Source organism: Beta vulgaris, chromosome 4, assembly GCF_026745355.1.
Source record: "Beta vulgaris subsp. vulgaris cultivar EL10 chromosome 4, EL10.2, whole genome shotgun sequence".
NCBI lineage: Eukaryota > Viridiplantae > Streptophyta > Magnoliopsida > Caryophyllales > Amaranthaceae > Beta > Beta vulgaris.
In genome coordinates, this window is record NC_079205.1 from 16738361 (window position 1) to 16759425 (window position 21065).

The following is a 21065-nucleotide window of genomic DNA, read 5'->3' on the forward strand; positions in this document are numbered from 1 at the left end:
ACCACCAGCCGATCCTTAAGGATGAAATCCCTCTGCGTCAGGCCACTCGTCTACGTGTTCGCGACTTCATTGGCCCCTCACAAATTCAGTGGAATACTATCAAAATTCACAAGTTCTTCACTTCGGCTTCGGCTCGTAGAATCCTGGCCCTCGAACTTCCGGTCCATTCGCGGCCCCCCGATGCGCCTTACTGTCCTCTCACGAAGTCTGGGATCTACACTACCAAATCAGGCTACGTTTCACTTCTTTTTAATCAGCAAAACGAAATCTATAGCATGAACACTCCACTTCAGCTGCGTTTTTTCCGCACTCTTTGGAGTTCGAACATCATGCCGAAATGGAAACTGTTTCTTTGGAAACTATGGCATAATGGCCTAGCTACAAAGGATAACCTCTTTCGCAGAGGACTGGGGGCTTCTAATCTTTGTCCCATCTGCTTATATGAGGAAGAGTCACAGGACCATATATTTCGTAAGTGTTCCTTAGCATCCGAGGCTTGGGACAATTACATGAGGGGTGCTACTCTTCACTTGGACTCCACTCTTGAGTTTCGAGATTGGCTCCTTCATCATGTCTTAGATTTTCGGGACAAAGAAGGAATGCACAGCCCCACTCTTGCACGCTTTATGGGAATTATGTGGGCTCTTTGGATTACAAGGAACAACCACGTCTTTCGGCAACAACGCGCCTCCCTAACAGGCCTGCATACTTATGTTACTTTAGCTCTCGATCAACACCAAGTTTTTGCGAATAAGTCTGCTCGGGCTTCTCACCCACGACATATGGACACCCCTCCGGGGTTCCTCTTAGTCGATCTTGACCGACTCCATGTGAATAACCCAGCGATCACCATCATCATTGATGGCTCCTGGCACGCAGCTACCCAGCGGCGGGGAGCCTGTGCTTGGGTTGCGTACCCGAGCCTGGGCCTAAGCAATCATAGAAACGGCCTCTTTGGCCAAGGTCGTGTGCTCTATGCTACTTCTGCCCTCCAGACCGAGGTACAAGCTTGCCTTCTAGCCCTATCTTGGGCGACGTCTCAATCATTACAGAGTATCATGATCTACACCGACTCTGCGGAGCTCATCCAACTGCTCAAGTCTCCCAGACCAAGTGCTATCACAATCCAACACTTGCTATCCGATATTAAACAACTAGGTACTTCTCTTCAAGGGTGTAGATTGCAGAAGGTAAGTCGCCAAGGTGTTGCCAAGGCACATGGTTTGGCAACGTACTGTAGAACTTCGTTTAGGCCTGTTGATTTATTATAATTTGTACGCTTTTCTGATGTCAAAAAAAAAAAAAAAAAAAAAAAAAAAAAAAAACATATGATTGACTTGGTGATGATTTGCAATTCGTCGGCTAAATTACAAATATCATGGAATGGGGAGCCTATTGTTGGAGTTACAATATACAAATTGCTAACTCTAATATACATAAACAACTTTATTGATAATAAACTAATATGGGTTACAACCCTTTTATTATCACTTATATTTTTTTTACTTATATATTCATATCAATTACAATTTACATTTATAATGCTATTCCTTACTAAACAATCAGTGAATATGATTTCTCCTCAATTCTATATATTAGCTAAAACTAATAATAGTAAATGATAATAATGGTAAACTTTAATTAATTAATAGGAAAAATTGACAAAAATAAGCCAACCTTGGGCCGATCTGCCACAATTAAGTCAACCTTTTGAAAATCCAGATTTAAGCCAACTTTGTAATCATTTAAACCAAATTTAGGTCATTGACTTTAGTTTACCTGCTAACACGGGTTCCAACAAGTTAATTATGATTAGTGTTAATTAACGATTAGTTTTAATTATTTACTTTGTATATTTAATTTTAACATATGGTAATTTCTTTTTTAATTGATAATGATTAATTTAATTTTTCTAATTACACAAACCAATTTCTCTCTCTTGCCTCACCGTCAATCCCTCTCTCTTCCTATTGCCCGCCACCAACGAACCCACCCAACCACCACTGCCACCAGCAAACCCACCCAGCCACCTCTCCCACCAACGACCTCCACAACCATCCCTACCAACGAACCCACCACAACAAAGCCCTAATAACACAACCATCACTGTGACCACCACCATGACCACCACCTCTTTCCTCCCTCTTCTTATGCCCCCCATCCCATCCAGATCGCTACCACCAATAGCCAGCCCCTGACCATTATACCACCATATCAGCCACGACCATCTCCCTAACCACAATCTCGCCCTACCCCATCCAACCACATACATACTCATCTCCATAAATCGCCACCCGAAATCCCCACCACCCCTTAACCCGTTGCGGACCAAACCCACCACAACGAAACTCCTTAATCGAACCACCCAGACCCACCCAAACCCTCGAACCCAGCAACCATCGAAACAACCCCACTTACCCTCACCTAAAATAAACCCAGCCAGCCACCACCCAAAACCTTAACCCCCAAAAAAACCTACCCAACCACCACGAAAAACCCCCATAACCAAGCTACACCAGCCACCATCACAAATCCATCTACTACTAATCGAACAACACCCTATCAAAGGATCTCGTCCAAAAAAAAAAAGAGAAGAGAAAGCAGATGCGATGGTGGCATTGGCACGGCGCTGCAGCAGTTAGGCGAGTAGTGGTTGCGGTGGTAGTAGGCGAGTAGTGGTTGCGGTGGTAGTAGGCGAGTAGTGGTTGTGGTGGTGGTAGGCGATTAGTGGTTGCGGTGGTGGTAGGTGATTAGTGGTGGTGGTGGTGCTTAAGAGAGTGAGAAGGTGGAGAGAGAAAGAGAGGAGATTAGAATAAAGAGGGAAGAGAGAAATCAGAATTAAGGGAAAAAAAACAAAAACAAAAAAATCAAAATAGATTACCTGTGAATCCGGTTTTAAGTCATCTGACTTAAAATTGGCAAAACTGATAATAAGGTTGTATTATATCCGGATTTTCAATAGGTTGGCTTAAATGTGGAAGACGTGCCAAAGGTTGGCTTATTTTTGTCAATTTTTCCAACTACGGTTTTTTCACCAAATACCCCCCGAATTTTCATGAAATTCACCGGGTACCCCCGCACTTTTGAAAATACACGGGGTACCCCTCAGTTTCAACATAATACACCAGGATACCCTTAATGACTAACGACGTTAACTGCCGTTAGTCATTAACCCCTTTTTTGTTGTTTTCAACCCTAATTAACCCTAATCCTAACTCTAAACCCTAACCTTAACCCTAACTCTAAACCCTAACCCTAAACCACCCTCCCACAACCTTAGCAAACCCCACCCTACCCACCACCCCAGCAGACCCCCCCTCCCCAACCACCGGCCGCCCCCTCCCCACCCCCGCAACCCCTTCCCTAACCCCCTCGCAGCTGCTCCCCTCGCAGCCGCTCCCCTCGCAGCCGCCCACCCCACCAATCCCCACCCCCGTTCAGTTTCAATCCCCTCCCTCCACCCTCGCCGGTTTTCGCAGCTCCCCCTCCCCCACCCCAACCCCAGCAGCTCCCCCTCCCCTATCCCCCGTAGTCGTCCTTCCCACGCACCCCCCCCTCCACAGAGCAGCAACCCTCCGCCACCCAAGCACGACTCTCTCTCCTGATTTAATTGCGCGAAAACTGATAGGGGTGGGGGGAAAGTGTGCGAAAACCGATGAGGGTGGGGGAAAAGTGTGCGAAAACCGACAAGGGCTGGGGGGGAGGGTGCGAAAACCGGCTAGAGTGGGGGGAAAGTGTGCGAAAACCGACGAGGGTTGGGGGGAGGGTGCGAAAACCGGCAGGGGTGGGGGAAAGTGTGCGAAAACCGACGAGGGTCGGGGGGAAGGGTGTGAAAACCGGCAAGGGTTGGGGAGGGGCGGTCTGCTGAGGTGGTGGGTAGGGTGGGGTTGGGGGTGGGGGAGGGGGGAGCTGCTGGGGTGGTGGGGTGTGGGAGGGTTAGGGTTAGTGTTAGGGAATTAGGGTTAGTATTAGGGTTAATTAGGGCTTAAAACACAAAATAACAGTTAATGACTAACGGTGGTTAACGGAGTTAACCGCCGTTAGTCATTAAGGAATTTGGGTGTATTGTTCAGAAACTGAGGGGTACCCCGTGTATTTTCAAAAGTGCGGGGGTACCGGTGAAATTCATGAAAACTCGGGGGTATTTGGTGAAAAAACCGAATTAATAAAGTTTGATATTTAACACGCCCCCTCAATCTTTAATTATCATTCCGAGCATTGCTCTCAACTTTTCAAATATGTCATTAGATAAGGGCTTCGTAAAAATATCTGCCACTTGCTCTGTGGTATTACAATACTCGAGCGTGATCATTCCTTGCTTAACTTGGCCGCGAAGAAACTAAAACCTTGTATTGATATGCTTGCTTCTTCTATGTTGTACTGGATTTTTAGAATGTTTTATTGCGGACACGTTGTCAACATATATTGTAGTAGGTCCTTCTTGAATCTGATGAAGTTTGTGTAATAGGATTTTTAACCATGCTACTGATGAGGCTGCTATATATTCTGCTTCACAACTTGATAATGCAACAACTGGTTGTTTTTTAGAAGACCACGTAAAAGCAGTTGAACCTAGATAAAATGCATATCCAGTTGTACTTTTTTCTCTCATCTTGATCTCCAGCCCAATCACTATCAGAGTAACCAAATAATTTCGCTTCATCTCCATAAGAATAAAACAATCCAAATTCTAAACTGCCCTTGATATACCTCATTATTCTCTTTGTCATGCACCAATGAGATTCTTTAGGTATCTCCATATATCTGCTGACAAGTCCAACTCCATATACTATATCAGGTCGAGTGATAGTTAAGTATCTCAAACTTCCAACTAAACTCTTGTATAAAGTTGGATTGATTAATTTCCCTTCCCATCTTTTGTTAACTTTATCACAGTTGCAATAGGGGTGCTTGTAGGTTTGCATGAGTTCATTTTAAATTTATATAAAATCTCCTTTGCATATTCCTTTTTATCTTTGATGAAATAATATCTTTTCGACTCCGAAATAAGTTATCTTAGCAATAAAAATCTGATTTTCATGATATCTTTTAGGAAAAGATTATCAAGAAAAATTCATATTTACTAAAAATACAAATAATTATCAGGTTTAATAAATTGGACATTAGGAAAACGAGCTTGAAAATATAATTAATTATCATGAATAATTAACTTGGCTTTTAAAAGTGGGCTCCAAATCATTTTAAATAAATAAATAGACTCTAGTTTCTTAAGAACGATTTTGGCCTTAGCTTTTCATATCCTTTTTTTTTTTGGACCGGACCAATTAGGATATGACAATGTGTTTTATTATTCGGTGCTAAATGAAAAGACACAATTATGCGTCTACATAAGTCCTCACTTTTACTAAGTTTTGTGACACTGAAAGTCAAAGTATTATGTGTCGGGGGGAAAACAATTCTAAATATTATGTATTCTAGAATCAGTCTCTATATGGCAAGTTTCTGCAAAACAAAGTAAGTCTGCAAGACGATAATTAATTTGTTTTAGCCTACAAGAGAATATGTTAGAAGATAGGTAGAACCACTCAATAATGGTTATTTACTCTTATCATTATTGATGAGGTGATTTGTGGAAGTTAGTTGTGGACTTCATTCAGGGGAATTAGGATAAAGAGACTATGGAATTGAAGAGAGTAATCATGGAGCTCAAGCGGTATTTTGAGATTTGGTAAAGGCACATTGTCCTTCCACCTTTCAAATTAAAATTTGTGTTTTATAGGATCTTAAGAATATTATGATTTGCATAATACAGTTAGTAGTTTTCCGACTTGAGTTTAATGCGTGCTTCTAATTTTATGTTTGGAAATGTTTAAAAGTGTTATTTCTAAACACTGGAAGACCAAATGTTGTTAAGCAAAGCTTTAATGATTATGAATCGTGAGAAGAATATTTTTGTTTAAAAGTTTGTCGACAAAATAAACCATAATTTTCTAGTTCCTTTGCTCCATTTTCTATATAACTAACAGCACCAACACAACTCTCAGTTTTTTATTGACTGCCTAGTCGAGAAGCGCACGCATTCACGCGATTACGTGTTAATATATATCTAAAATTTCTATTTTGATTAATGCATAATTATACGTAGGTTAGGTTTATTTATCAATATGGAAACAAATTGACATAAGAGACTTGATCTTTGTTGCCCCGAAACGTTGACATGAGAGTCTTGGTCTTTATTTGAGCTCATAGTATTATAATTATTATATATGCTACTAGAACAAATGCTTTCTTCTGAGAAATTTACTTTTAATGTCTTTGAATCTCTCAAAAAGTATAGTACAATCTACTTTTAAAATTTTAAATATTGTGTTTCCTCGTGTTCTCCCACATTTTGATAAGAAGGTAAAAGGTACACCTTGGTGCATGTACTTTTACGTACACCAAAATGAGTATGAATTGGTCAAATGAGTATGAGTTTTCCAAATGAATATGAGTTTTCCAAATGAGTATGAAGCCAAATGAGTTTGAGTTCTCCAAATGAGTATAAGTTTTTCAAATGAGTAGGTGTTACCTAAATGAGTATAAAGTCAAATGAATATGAGTTGGGTTGGTGTTTTATTTAATTTTTTGATTATGATATTTCTTGATTAATAAAATAAGCATACTCATTTGAGTTTTATGTACTTGTTGATTAAACATACTCAAATGCTTATAAATGAGTATGGAAATGTCCAAATGAGTATGAGTTGGGTTTTATTTAATTTTTTAATTATGATATTTTGTGGTTTATAAAATAAGCATACTCATTTGAGTTTTATGTACTCATTAATTAAGCATAATACTCAAATGCTTATAAATGAGTAGTCCAAATGAATATGAAAGTTGTTCAAATGAGTATGAGTTTGTCAATTGAGTATGAGTTGGGTTGGAGTTTTATTTAATTTTTTAATTATAATATTTCTTGATTTATAAAATAAGCATACACATTTGAGTCTCATGTACTCATTGATTAAACATACTCAAATGCTTATAAATGAGTATGAAAATGTTCAAAGGAGTATGAAAGTTGTTCATTTAAGTATGAATTTGTTATTACTACCATTTTCATATTATAGTCAACATTTATTACAAACAAAGGGTGTAATGAGTATTTAAATATACAGGCCAATCACAGAAAGAAGCCCATGATGAATAGTCAACAGTCAATAATTTATAATCAAGGTCCAGTTCTTAAGAATAATCAAGAGATAGCAGTTGAAGATCCAGCAACGCCAAAGACGAAGACGTGGATGGAGTTAACCTCATCACAAAGGCATGCAAGAACGTGGGCAAGAGGACGTGACTATCATGGCGCAAGAAAACGGTAGTTGTGATTTGAATCATAAATGATTCAAATCACTTCCCTCCAAAGAGCAATGAAGTTATGCGTGTCTTAGCAATATAAATACAAGAAGGAACATCAGAAGAAAACAACAAACACATACACAACAAACATGCAATTTACTTTCTACTTGCGTAGCTTTTCCTAGATTAGCCAACTGCCTTATGGGGTTATAGTTAGCTAATAGTTTAGAACTAGAGCATGTACTGAGTTCCAAAGTTTGTTCAATCTCCAATTCAAGTCGAAATCCATGGAGGTATTCACCTTCATGTTTGTCCTTTAGTTGTCCAGCCTGGTTTATCCTTGTGTGTTATAGAATCTTTCTAGAAGTTGTGTTATAAGTGGGAATATTCAACTTTAATTAATAGATTAATTATTGCATTGATTGTCGTATTTAATACTCATCGCCATAATTTATTAGGCGTTATAAGTCTTGAGTTTCATAATTTGTAATTGGAGCTCCATTTAGCCTATCCATAGAATGAGTTACATCATTATAATCCCCTATAAGAATAAGAGGAGTATGACAAGCAACAACATAGCTCAATAGTTCTCTCCAAAGCTCTTTTCTATCCTGAATAGTATGTAGGCCATATATACAGTAGCTATATGGAACTGCACACTTTCTATCAAATTTTCAACTCTTATAAAAATGACCTGCTCAGACTTAGAGATTACCTGAGTTTGGACTTCACCTGGTTTCCACCCAAACCAGATTCTACCTCTAGGAGAGTAGTCATTGTTATCCTCCCACTTCCAATCTATCCCAAACCTTTTCCTGACTTTATCCACATTGTTTCTCCTCACTCTTGTCTCATACAAAGCTATACAGCTAATGTGAAACTTATTTAAGAAGATTTTATCTTCTTTTTGTTTTAGAGGGTCATTTAGCCCTCTCACATTCCATGTTGTGAGAATCATCAAGACAAATAAGGGCTAGGTCCCTTAGCACTCCCAGGAACTCCTGAGTTATGTCCACTTAAAGAAAAATACACAGCCTTACTAGGTTGAAAAGTAGCATGTTTACCCTTATCTTTAATTTTCCTTGTTACCACCTTCCAATCTCCTTCCTCATCATTTGCTACAGTAGTGGGCTGATGTACAATAGGAGTAGTTACAGGTGTTGTCTCACTACTTAGATCTGCTACAATACTAGGATCACCAGTGTTCACATGAGGATCACTAGGATCTACTAGTACTATATGATCACCAATAGGAGCATTTTGTTATGTAACTGGCCTTTTCTCAACCACTGCTTGAACCTTAGGCACTCACTTCTGCACAGGCTTAGGAATATTTTTAGGCTTGCTTCCAAAAGCTTCACAATTATGTCCAACCTTAAGACATTTCTTACAATAAGGGGGCATCCAATCATAGCTTACCTTCTGAGTGAAAGTAGCACCATTTGGCTCTTCAATCTGTATCTCAGTGGGAAGCTTCTGAGTAACATCCATTTCAATAAGGATCCTAGCAAAGGACACCCTTAAAGCTTTAGAAGTACATTCATCTGCATAAACAGGTTTACCTAACAGACTACCAATCCTACTAAGGGAATCCCCACTCCAGTAGTGTAGAGGTAGATTAGGTAACTTAACCCAGAGAGGAATGATTCTCAACACTTCATTATGAAAATTAAAACTAGGAACCCATTGTTTAACTATGATTGGTTTGCCATAGAAAAGATGAGGTCCAGCACACAAAATGGCATCTCTCTAACACCAGACTCTAGTTTCACCATAAAATATCCCTCCTCATGTTTGAATATTTTGGGATCAATAGCCACATTCCAATGGGATCTAATATACGCCGTCATCGCTATTATGGTAGGCGATTGTCCAATAACATACACTATTATGGAATTAATCCAGATTTCACTCAGTTTAGCCACCTCTTCTTTATCAAGTTTTGCAACTGGTAATCCATTCATGACTACAGGAGCAATATATTTAAGACCCATACCTTTATCAGAGATTCTACTCTGCGCCGTAAAAGTTTTCTATTTGAGCATAGCTTCACTCTCAACGATTGGCGAGGTCACCTTTAATGGCGGAATTTCTGGGTTACTAGGAGTTACTGTTCCATTCATATCCTTCTCTTCCAGTGTTTGGTTGTCCACTTTTGAGCTACTAGGATGATGTCCAAGAGATTCCGGCTCCGGCGTACTCGAAATCGGCGTCGCTGCCTTCCTTTTTTCTCCCCATGGTTCACGGAGGCGCACGTTAGTTTATCACCTTAACGTGCGCCTAGAGAGGTTTTTGGGATACAACGAACCTTTTAGTATATGGGTCGATTTGGTGTGATATTGGATTTCCTTTATTGGTTGCTTATGAGTATTTGTACCTCGTTCTGAGTAAGATATCTTGATAATGTGTCATTTGATGTTGCTTCTAATTTCTTTTAAGTTCATTATCTGTTTCTATTTGAGCTGGCAGAACTGCTATTACTCCCCACTGATTGTGGAAGTTGTTGATTTATCATGCAGATGGTGATGTTGTTTAGGATCGTCACGGTTTAGACTGGGGTTGTGCGTTTTAACCATGTGAGCAAGAAAGTGGTGCTAGTCATAGTGGATCGGACGAGCATTTTGAAGCTGGAATCAGGACTAGTTACTTAGTAGGTCTTAAGTAGCTATCCTCTTGTTTTATCATATGTTTTGAACTACTGATTTCTAGTTGACTTTTAGTTTGGATTTCTGTATTTTGAGGTTTTCTTTTGGAAATCATATGTTGTTTTGAGACTTTGTAGGAATGAGGGTATGGGACCTCATTTTTTTTATATATATATGATTTTGGAGGTTGAATATTATCTTTTTTTTTGAAGGATTTTTCCTTATTTATAGTTTCGATGATATTCTACTCCTTAGAGTAGCATCTCCGTCTTAGTGGTATTTCCGTTGCCGCGATTTGCACTATCTCTTTTACTTTAGTCCACTAGTGGAAAAATGAAGAAGGGCTGCGCTAAAAAAGGCATGTAGGGCTGCGCTTTTTGACAGCAGCCCTTTCAGTAGCAGCCCTTCACTTTTTAAGTAGGGCTGCGCTAGAAAAGCGCAGCCCTTAAGCTAGAAGGGCTGCGCTAGTTAGGAAAAAGCGCAGCCCTTCTAGCCCAGAAGGGCTGCGCTAGTTAGGAAAAAGCGCAGCCCTTCTGGGCTAGAAGGGCTGCGCTTTTTCCTAACTAGCGCAGCCCTTCCTACCAAAAAAAAAATAAAAAAAAAAATTTTTTGTCATTTTTTTACTCATAATCTCACATTTTCTGAAATTAAACAGAAGAGAAGAGAAACGAAACGAAAATACTAAACCCAAAACAATAAAAAAAGAAATGAAAAAAAGGAACAAAAATAATATACAAAGAGAAGTATACAATAAGTATACAAGAACATTAATCAAAACAAAGATGAAAATACAAGAAATTATATACAAAGAGAAGTATACAAGAACATTAATCAAAATAAACAAAGAGAAGTATACAAGAATAACATTAATCAAAATAAACAAAGAGAAGTATACAAGAACATTAATCAAAACAAAGAGAAGTATACAAGAACATTAATCAAAACAAAGAGAAGTATACAAGAACATTAATCAAATAAACAAAGAGAAGTATACAAGAACATTAATCAAAATATATAAACAAAGAGAAGTATACAAGAACATTATAGATCTGAAAATACAAGAACTACAACCTAATAATGTTTAAATACATAAAACAAAACCCAAATACATAATTTAAGGGAAAAAAAAATTTCGGAAAAACTTAAAATGGGTATTTGGAGGCTTAAACGAACTCGGATGGCTTAAAAAGCCTAAACGTCACGGCATAGCGTGAGTTTGACTCGTTGGCTCGTTCCGCTTCCGAAAAGGTATCACAATAGGCAATCGGACTCCGTCGCCATGTTTAGTGCAAATCATTTCAAGGTTTTTGTCGCAAATGTTTATGGGAGTTTTTGAGAGAGAAGAGAGGATGAGAGAGAAGAGAGGAAAGGAATAATGAGGGACGTGAGAGAGGAGAGAGAATGAGGGATAATATATTTGACGAATCCCGCTCAATATTTCAAAGCCCGCGATTCCGAAATTTCAAATTTTTTCAGGAAGGGCTGCGCTTTTTTAAAAAAGCGCAGCCCTACTAAGCAGAAGGGCTGCGCTTTTTAAAAAAGCGCAGCCCTTCACTTAGTAGGGCTGCGCTTTTTTAAAAAGCGCAGCCCTTCTTACCTACAGAAGGGCTGCGCTTATTTAAAAAAGCGCAGCCCTACTAGTGAAGGGCTGCGCTTTTTTAAAAAGCGCAGCCCTTCTGCTTAGTAGGGCTGCGCTTTTTTAAATAAGCGCAGCCCTTCACTAGTAGGGCTGCGCTTTTACGAAAAGCGCAGCCCTTCCTGCGCAGCCCTTTATGTTTTTTCCCCTAGTGGTCCCTACTCTTCCTTGTATTGGACGAGATGTTACACAATTAGTTAATAATTTGGCCATAATCTTGTATAGCGTAGAACAAATAGTAATAGGACGAAAGTGATTGGCTGCCGAAGGATTATCAATTCTGGGAATTAACATCATAAAACTATGACTAATTTCCGCTAATAGATGCCCATAGTGAAAAAAAAAGGCTTGAATAGCTTTAATGATTGACTTTCCGACAAGAACCCAATACTTTTTGTAAAAAAATGGCGGAAAACCATCCGGACGAGGTGATTTGTCCGCAACTAAATCAAAGAGAGCAGCTTTAACCTCTTCAGCAGAACCTCTTGAGATAAAAAATCATTATCCTCCTCTGAAATAATACTAGTCAATAATGAAAAGCCAGTTTCCGAATTGAAGGTACAACAAGAGTTAGAAATAAATCTTTCCTTAAACTCAACAGAAATAGCATTAGAAATATGGTTGGGATTCGCAATAATATGCCCTTCCTTATTAGTAAACAAATTGATACTACTCCTATTCTTCTTATTTGTAGCACACACATGAAAATATTTAGAATTGGGAATCACTTTTCGCAAAATTAGTAGTTCTAGTTGGTGCCAAAAAAATTCTTAAAAATCAATCAATTTACAACGTTTTCACGATCTTGCAAATTTTGGACATCAATATTATCCTAATCAACGATGATCTGTTTTCGAATACTTTCAAGCTTCAAATTAACAACACTAATATGGCGCACTATATTGCCAAAACAATTTCTATTCCATTCCTTAGCTTTAGATTTTAATAATTTACGTTTATTGATAAATCGAAACATAAACAAACCATGAAATTGAGAGCACCATGTTTAATTTTCTTAATTAAAGTATCAAATCTTTTCTCGAGCATCACATTTTCTCAAATTTAAAAGGAGGAGCTTTATTTACAATAGAAGACATAAAAACTAAGATAATAGAGCAATGATCCGAAGAAGAGAAAATGTGATGCTTAATTTTTTCATTAGGGAACTGATAAAGCCAGCACAAGCTAACCAGACAACGATCCAAGCGCTCCCAAACATGCCCCCGCCCCCTTGTTTTTTCCTCCAAGTAAACCTCAATTCAATATAATTTAGATTATCTTTTTATAGCATGCATACGTTCAAATCTAGCAGCACTTGCAATAGCAGCACCACCAAGCTTATCGGAATTAAAGTTAATCTCATTAAAATCAACAATCATAATATAAGGAGAATTAATAGAAGCAACATACTCATATATTTTCTCCCAAAATCTTGCTTACCATCCATGGCAGTAGCCGCATAAACACATATAACATAGAATGAAAAGTTTGAAGCTAAAAAAGTTATATTACAAACCAAACATCTAGAGATGTTAAATGTTACATTGACATTAAAAGGATTTATACTATTTCTTTTCCACATAATCCATAGACCCCGCCATCTCCCAATAGTAGGGACAAAATCAAAATGCATAAATCCACGTTTTTGCCGCAACATTAGTAGAAGCAATAGATGATTTTGTTTCACAAATTACCATAATATCAAGATGATTTGTAACACAAAAGCTCATGACTTCAGCAAAAGATTTTTTTTTCTTAGGCTACCTCTCCCATTCCAAAAGCCAACCGACATTTAAACAAAAATAAAGTGGTCATGGCACCTAACTAAATCTTAAGGCCTGGTTCTCTTTAGGGCTGCGAAGTGTACCTCATCCTCAGAGCTGGTCTTCCTCCTCTTAGTAGACCTAGAGTGAGAGGAGATAGCCAACTGGTTCCGCAGAGCTATTCCCATTGACCCAATTTTCTTAACAAAAGAATTCTCGGAAGACATGGACTCAACAGAAGCATCAGGTAACGCACCCACACCTTCAATAATATCCTCCGCTTCATCTAGCAGATAGGTATTGGTTTCTTCAGCAAATAGAATAAGAATTGGAGAGACATGATCATCACCATTTTTGTGCATAAGAGGCAAGAACTGGTTCTCAATAAAAAAACTCACTAGGAAACCTTACTTGAAGAGGGATATGAACCTCCTCTATAGCTTGCTCACATCTAGGGGGCACATCAAACATGACCCACTAGGGGAAAAAAAGGAAGGGCTGCGCAGGAAGGGCTGCGCTTTTTCTATAAGCGCAACCCTTCACTTAGTAGGGCTGCGCTTGTAGAAAAAGTGCAGCCCTTCTGACATATATATATATATATATATATATATATATATTATATTGTTTTCTTTTATAGTTCCTATATATATATGTGATTGTCAGTAATATCTTTTTAATTTGACTAATTACTAGGGTTCGGGGAAGGCCGACAGGAAGGGAAAGAAGGCATGTTCACCTCAGGAAGGCCGACGTGATGAAGTGGAGAAAGTAAATGTTTCTATGACAAAGTGTCCACTCATTATGGAGATCGAGGTGGTGCAAGGCCTTACTTCTCCGTGCTTTTGGCTACATGAGTGCGCTAGCGATGTAAACGATGAAGCAATGATTGAGATTCAGTTGTCGCACCACCAATTCCACTACTTTGAGGATACATCGACCTTCATTTCTAAGGTTTATTAAAGAATTCTTACGTGGGGAAGAGTTGAATGTTTCATGATACAAACATTCATGGGTAATACTTTAGTATATAAATTAAATATGCATTATATATACATATATATGCCTTAATTAAGTAGTTTTCAATTCAACTAACTTCCATAATAAGTATGTTTTCTTTTAATCAATATGATTTCTCAGGCTACTATACAATGAATTGATTGCATCTAGTGAGCCAATGTTTGGTTGGTTATGTCCAAGCATAGTACGAAATGATAGTTGCTTAAGAAACAAAAAGGAGGTTAAAGAGTATCTCAAGTCTTCTTTGAAAGCATGTTCTCGTCTTGGATATACGATCATTCTTCTTCCTTACATTGAATCGTATGCTTCTTAAACTCACTTTACTTTAATTAAAGACCTATTAGTTGTTCTACGATTAATAATAACTATATTTTATTATTGTAGGAATCATTGGACACTGATTGCAATATGTTTGTCACGTAACGAAGCCTACCACTTTGATTCTTTGCGTGAACAAACACCACGACCCTTACTAGTCAAATCATTGTTAAATATGTAACCTAATCGAAACTCAATATATGCGCACTTATTAATGTTAAATGTACATCTAATCTTATAATAATGTATTGATGTAGTGTGATGAAGGAGGTTAATGCAATAGGACTTCGAGCACCAAAATCTCCTGTTTGGCATTCAGTCGAGGTAACATGACTAATTTTTTTTCCTTATATAGAAACACATAACACACATCTAACATCAATGTCATTTATTGCATCCTTTGGTGAATTTAGTGTCCGCAACAAGAAGGTGGACTTGCGTGTGGATATTACGTCATAAGGTTCATGCTCGATATCGTCAACCCTTGCACACATGTTGATGATCTTCAAAATGTATGTAACTTATTAATTAATTAGTATATGTTAGTTTTGGGGCTATTTTTGCCTTTTACGCTTCCAAATCGTATTTATTGATTCATTTAACCCCATACAGAAGCGTTGCGCTATTTCTACAAGCGCAGCCCTTCTAAGTGAAGGGCTGCGCTTCTTAAAAAAGCGCAGCCCTTCTGTTATCACTAGTAGAATAAATGCTATTTGCTGCGGTGATATTGCTGCGGTTTTAGCCATACGCCGCAATATATCACGTTAAAAAAAAGTAAAATATGAAATAAAGATATTGCTGCGGTTTTTGCTTAAAACCGCAGCAATATAGTGTAAGCAAAAAAAATTTTGAAAATAATTGCCTATTTGACCAAATATATTGCTGCGGTTTTTGTCAAAAACCGCAGCAATATATTAAAATATTATTAAAAAATAATATTTTAGTATATTGCTGCGGTTTTTGACAAAAACCGCAGCAATATTGTTAAAAAATATATATAAAGGCGTGGTTTCACTTAGGGTTTCACTTAGGGTTTTTTTTCATCTCACTCTTTCATCTCTCAGCGCCTCTCTCCCTTTTCTGATCCTCTCTCTCCTCTCTCTCTCTCTCCTCTCTCTCTCTCTCCTCTCATCTCACACGGTCAATCCTCTCTCTCTCCTTCTCTCAGGCGCCTCTCTTTCTCTCTCCTTCTCTCATCCTCTCTCTCTCTTTCACCTCGTCGCCATCATCAACCTCCTCTCTCCTTCGCTGCCGTCGGAAATTGTTCGAATTAGATCTCGAAACTATTTCGCACAAATTTCAGTTTAACTCAAAGATCAAGTCTTGGGTATGTCTTACTCAAAGATCTCGAAGTAGATCAGTTTACTCCTCCTTTTTCGTCTCTCACTCGAAATTTCTGGTTCGTCACGTCGGAAATTGTTCAAAGTGGTGCGGTTGTCGATGTCGGCGGTGAAATTGTTCAGTCTCCTCGGCGGTGTCAACTCGGCGGTGTCGACTCGGCGGTGAAATTGTGCTGTTGTCGACTCGGCTTCTAGATGTCGGCGGTGAAACTTACAAAGTCATGAATTATTGATTATTATTTTTTTGTTAATTTTGTACTTCGATTTTATTTTAGATTGGTGTGTATCTCTATTTTTTCTGTAATTATTTTTTTTTTAATTAGTTACTTTTTCTGTAATCCTAAATTTTTCTGTAATTATTATTTTTTTTGTTAATTAGTTACTTTTTCTGTAATCCTAAATTTTTCTGTAATTATTATTTTTTTGTTAATTTTGTACTCGGCTTCTTTGTCATGAATTCGTCTGTTTTTATTTATTTTGTAATTAGGGTTTGTAAAATATTATTTTTATTGAATATATATATATATATATACATATATATATATATATATATATATATATACATATATATATATGATATACATATATATATATATATACATATATATATATGATATAATATATATATATATATATATATATATATATATATATATATATATATATTAGTTAGTTTTGTGATGTTATTGTACTACAATAGCTTCTTGGATTTAGAAATGTTTATATTATAAGCGTATTATAACTCCCAACAATTCACGCTTTGAGTAATTGGAAAAAAAAAATATTTACCTGCCTTGCCTATATTGCTGCGGTTTGGCCTAAAAACCGCAGCAATATTTGTCGATATTGCTGCGGTTTAAAACCGCAGCAATATAATTAATACCTATTGCTGCCCTCTAAATTGCTGCGCGCCCAAAACTGCAGCAATAGGGCACTTTTTAACCGCAGCAAATAGCATTTATTCTTAAAAAATTTGAAATAAAAAATCGCGGGCTTCAAATATTAAGCGGGCTTCAAATTATTATCCCTCCTTCTTTATCCTCTCTCACGTCCCTCCTCCCTTTTACTCCTTCCCTCTCCTCTCTCACGTCCCTCCTCCCTTTTACTCCTTCCCTCTCCTCTCTCACGTCCCTCCCCTTCTCATTTTCTCTCATCCTCTCTTCTCTCTCAAAAACTCCCAGAAACGCGACAAAAAGCCTGAAATGATTTGCACTAATCATGCCGACGGAGTCCGATTGCCTATTGTGATACCTAAAAAGCGCAGCCTTACTTAAAAAGTGAAGGGCTGCTGTCAAAAAGCGCAACCCTAAGGGACTTTTTTAGCGCAGCCCATCCTTATATTTCCACTAGTGATATGTCATTTTTAGAACTAATAACTACGGTAAAATGATTGAATTCTTATATATGTGTTTATTCCTTGGTTGTTTTGCAAGGTTTATAATGAGAAGAATCCACACCAAGTTTGAGAAACTTCACCAAAGAAGAAATAGATGAAGTTCGGGATAAGTTGGCGTCCCACATTACCGATGATTGCATATGATACATTTTAGATCGAATATACTAGTTTTTATCAATTCTATGTATACTTTTTACATTATTAAATATATATTTGAAGTTAATTATTAACTTTCTCCACCTGTCATATATTATTGCATTTGCATTTTTTTTTGTCGAAGGGAGGTTTTGGGTGGGGGTGGGGTGTGGGGTGGGGGTGGGGTGGGGGTGGGGTGGTGGTGGCTACTGGGTGCAGGGCTGGTGGCAGGGGTGTGGCTGGGTGTGGGAGGGGGTGGGCTGGGTTGTGCAGGGTGGGCAGGGGTGTGCAGGTGTGGGCTGGGGGGTGCAGGGGTGTGCAGGGGTGGGCAGGGGTGTGACTGGGGTGAGCAGGGTGTGTTGGGTGGGCAGGTTGGGTGTGCAGGGGCTGTAGGTGGGAAGGGAAAGGCTGGCAGGGGGGTCTGGGTGGAAGTGCTGGGTGGGCAGGCTGGGTGGGTGTGCTGGGTGGGCAGGCTGGGTGGGCAGGGGGGTGGGATGGGGTGGGCAGGGGCTGTGGGTGGGAAGGGAAAGCCTGGCAGCAGATCTGAATTAATTTTTTTTAAAAAAAAAAATTTAAAAACGAAGCGCTGCGCGTTTTGCAACAAGTGCATCCCTTTTAAGCAAGAAGGGATGCGATTTTTTAAAAAGACGCAGCCCTTCTTGCTTAGAAGGGTTGCGCTAGTTGAAACACGCGCACCCCTTCTTGCTTAAAAGGGTTCCGCTTGTTAAAAAAGCGCAGCCCTTCATAGTAGGAAGGGCTCATAGGCTGCAACCCTTCAATCTTAGAAGGGCTGTGCTTTTTCCTAAAAAGCGCAACCCTTTGTGCTTAGAAGGGCTGCGCTTTTTACGAAAAAGCGCAACCCTTCTACGATTGAAGGCCTGCACTTTTTAGGTAAAAGCGCAGCCCTTGTTGTGAAGGGCTGCGCTTGAAAAGCGCAGCCTTACTTAAAAAGTGAAGGCTGCTATTGAAAGGGTTACTGTCAAAAAGTGCAGCCCTAAGGGCCTTTTTTAGCGCAGCCCTTCCTTATTTTTCCACTAGTGACTGTAGGGCCTTCTCTATACACATCAGACATGCCCAAACCACAAGGCAAAGCTAAAGGAGGGGAAACATCTTCACTAGTAGAGAAAAGGCAATTTGCGTCGGACTTGGGTGCGACGCCAAAGCCCTCGACGCAAATGACTTGGGACCTATCTGTGTCGCACAGGAAACGACGCAAATGGCGAGCAATGTGCGTCGCATCTATATACGGTGCGACGCACATTGCCCTGCTTCAATTCCACCAAGGGAAGGGGCAATATGCGTCGCACATTGACAGTGAGCGACGCATATCAGCAATGTGCGTCGCACCAAGGCAATGTGCGACGCACATTGCCCCTTCCCTTGGTGGAATTGAAGTAGGGCAAGGCAATGTGCGTCGCACATTGCCTTAGTGCGACGCACATTGTGAATGTGCGTCGCACCTTGTGCTATGTGCGACGCACATTGTGGTTAATTTGCGTCGCACATTTTGCCTTGTGCGACGCAAATGTGTCTTGAAATTTTTTTTTTTTTCGGTTTTTTCGGATTTTCTGTTGGTTTGTTAACTAAAATTTGATGATTCAAAACTAAACAAACATTCATATTAATAATTGTGAGGGGAAATTTCGGCAGAGTCTCCTTTGTAATATGGATAACCCAAGAAATCGTTGGGAATATATATATATATATATATATATATATATATATATATATATATATATATATATATATATATATATTATATTCAAAACCTGTTTCAATACATCTCAAATAATCCCAAGCAAGCAAACCAATGTTGCCATATACTCAACCAAGGTTGCAATAATAAACCAATTATGTACATCTACTACACTTAGTACACTTACTACACTAACACTACTTGGCATTTTCTGCTAGCACGAGTTGTTGAAAGAATAGCGCAAAATTGTCTCTGATTTCGTTGATATCTTCTATGGTGTATGGTTCAACGCTTTGAGGAAAATCCTATAGATATGTTAACTTAGTTAATAAACTTTAAAGTAATATAAATAAAGTAACCAATTTACAACATATACATACCTTCTTCAAATCATTTGACTCATAGAGATAGCGGACGATTTGAAACATGTTTTTCATAACGAAATAGCCACATTCATCTCCTCCCATTTGTTGAGCACACTACACCACATTGAAATACACATATTAGAATCGAAAAATTAAGAAATATTAAATAGAACTATAAAATGCATATCAAATACAAAACCATAAGACTTTTACCTTCATAGATATCCAAGACAATTTTGTTGCCTTTTTCATACCTTCAAGGAGCAGGAATGATGTATATGCGCTACAACAACAACAACAACAATGATGTATATATGCGCTAAGTACAATAAAAGAATTAAAATATACGAATAAAGATAAAAGGGAATTATAAGAATTATTAACTTACGTATGCAACGATTCCTTGATAGCTAAGATCTATTGATCTCCTAAGCGAATCAAATACATATACCGTTTTTTTGTGTAGAGAAAGGACGAGAAGAATCCAATGTTGACTAAAACATGCAACAAAATGTGATAAGTTAATATATAAAGATAAAAGGGAAGTATACTTTTCAATGTACGGAAGTTGGAAAATAAAACATATATACCTTTCAATGTATGGAAGCATGATGAATTTCATATTTCGATTGGTTCTCAATGTCCTTTGCATATAGTTGATCGCGGCACCTGGTTCATGGCGTAGCATGGTCTCCGAGATCATACTAGGACACATGAAACCAATATTTGAATCTCCAGTCCTCTCACTTTCATCTGACAAGAACCTACACTCCAAATAGTTATAGTTAGATGCCAATAATATAAATAAATATCAAATTTGATTAGTTTAGAGTTTGAGAAATCTCACATCATAAATACTTGCAAAACAGATACATTAAGCCATTCTCCCGTCAGTAGTTGGAAAACATCTTGTCGGGAGAGAATGATCATCGTAATCAGAAGATAGTTGAAACGGAACTCCTACTAACTTCGATACTAAAAGGCTCATCTGCAGGTTTTTGGCAAAACAAACGATGCATCTCCTTGACCGCATCAGACATATCCTCAAGTGACACGCTAATCAATGGATCTATGTGCCTATGTGCAGACTCATCGGTGCAAGGATCATTAGCAACTGTTTTCTTTTTCTTCTTCGCACCTTCTTTAGATATATGTTCCTAATTCAAATCGACTTCTTTTTAATTCATATTATATATAAAATAAAGATTGTTTGGTTATTTATATAAATCAAGATTTCTAAGTATATACATTTAGATTTCTTATTATATATGCTAAATCATAATACTAAACATAAGTTACCTGATTATCTGAGACCAAAAATATCAACTCTTTAGGCCATTCTATGACAGAACCCTCGGCTTGACTGAGTTTCGTGATGAATGAGTAGAGAGTGGAACTGGAACATCTGCGTAATCCACATAAAACTCATCAACACTCACTCTCATGGCA

General features: G+C 38.3%; 1 long non-coding RNA gene across 1 annotated transcript; it reads right to left on the minus strand.

Moving 5' to 3' along the window:
• Positions 1-20626: 20626 nt before the first annotated feature.
• Positions 20627-21052, minus strand: LOC130590953 (uncharacterized). Its single transcript, XR_008968846.1, has 2 exons — positions 20916-21052; positions 20627-20773 (listed from the first exon to the last, which is right to left on the minus strand). It is a non-coding gene; the product is annotated as an uncharacterized LOC130590953 (long non-coding RNA).
• Positions 21053-21065: the final 13 nt, after the last annotated feature.